A 1,923-nucleotide genomic window follows, 5' to 3' on the forward strand; every position below is an offset into this window, starting at 1 on the left:
ACAAAATACTGATAAGTTATTTTAGTACAGCATTCAGTTCAGCATAACTCTTAAATAGTTTATTTCCGTTTAAACCATATGCAACCAAAATGAAAATATTTTATTCTCATTATAAAGGTTATATGGTCACTAAAGGTGGTTCCTATAGTTAAAACTTGATTGTGATGAAGAATTATTTAATTAGTTATGTCACATTAAACAAGATTGCTTTGCACAAGATAGAAGGTAATGTTGGATGAAACTCAGGTGACCTGTGCAGACCTACAGGAGTTGGACAATGAAACTGAAACACCTGGTTTTAGACCACAATAATTTATTAGTATGATGCAGACAATACAGCGTCAATTCCTCTTGAGAATAACATATATAAGTCCTGCACAGTGGTCAGAGGGATTTTAAGCCATTCTTCTTGCAGGATAGTGGCCAGGTCACTACGTGATACTGGTGGAGGAAAACGTTTCCTGACTCGCTCCTCCAAAACACCCCAAAGTGGCTCAATAATATTTAGATCTGGTGACTGTGCAGGCCATGGGAGATGTTCAACTTCACTTTCATGTTCATCAAACCAATCTTTCACCAGTCTTGCTGTGTGTATTGGTGCATTGTCATCCTGATACACGGCGCCGCCTTCAGGATACAATGTTTGAATCATTGGATGCACATGGTCCTCAAGAATGGTTCGGTAGTCCTTGGCAGTGACGCGTCCATCTAGCACAAGTATTGGGCCAAGGGAATGCCATGATATAGCAGCCCAAACCATCACTGATCCACCCCCATGCTTCACTCTGGGCATTCAACAGTCTGGGTGGTACGCTTCTTTGGGGCTTCTCCACACCGTAACTCTCCCGGATGTGGGGAAAACAGTAAAGGTGGACTCATCAGAGAACAATACATGTTTCACATTGTCCACAGCCCACGATTTGCGCTCCTTGCACCATTGAAACTGACGTTTGGCATTGGCATGAGTGACCAAAGGTTTGACTATAGCAGCCCGGCCGTGTATATTGACCCTGTGGAGCTCCTGACGGACAGTTCTGGTGGAAACAGGAGAGTTGAGGTGCACATTTAATTCTGCCGTGATTTGGGCAGCTGTGGTTTTATGTTTTTTGGATACAATCCAGGTTAGCACCCGAACATCCCTTTCAGACAGCTTCCTCTTGCATCCACAGTTGATCCTGTTGGATGTGGTTCGTCCTTCTTGGTGGTATGCTGACATTACCCTGGATACCGTGGCTCTTGATACATCACAAAGACTTGCTGTCTTGGTCACAGATGCGCCAGCAAGACGTGCACCAACAATTTGTCCTCTTTTGAACTCTGGTATGTCACCCATAATGTTGTGTGCATTTCAATATTTTGAGCAAAACTGTGCTCTTACCCTGCTAATTGAACCTTCACACTCTGCTCTTACTGGTGCAATGTGCAATCAATGAAGACTGGCTACCAGGCTGGTCCAATTTAGCCATGAAACCTCCCACACTAAAATGACAGATGTTTCAGTTTCATTGTCCAACCCCTGTATATATACATATGTATTTGTCTGTCATATCTGGCATTTTCATACAGCTTCAAAACTGATATGATCTGTTGTTTAGGCCTATTGGAAGTAATCATTTATCTTAACACTAATTTAGACCAATTTTCACACAATACATTTACTTTAAATACATCATGACATTCAATTTCTCACGTTTAAATCAATATGCGATTGCTACTACTAGTACTACTACTATTACTGATATTAATAATAATAATAATAATAATAATAATAATGAGAAAGTCAAACAATCAATTGTATAAATCAAATAAGTCTGTGAAAGACAATCACATTACCTGAGTGGGCGGGGTTTGCATGCCAACGGGGTGGGGCCTATATAAACAATGGGCGGGGCTAAAGTGGACCTCTCGGACAGAGCAGAATGA

The sequence above is a fragment of the Girardinichthys multiradiatus genome, chromosome 14, assembly GCF_021462225.1.
Source record: "Girardinichthys multiradiatus isolate DD_20200921_A chromosome 14, DD_fGirMul_XY1, whole genome shotgun sequence".
NCBI lineage: Eukaryota > Metazoa > Chordata > Actinopteri > Cyprinodontiformes > Goodeidae > Girardinichthys > Girardinichthys multiradiatus.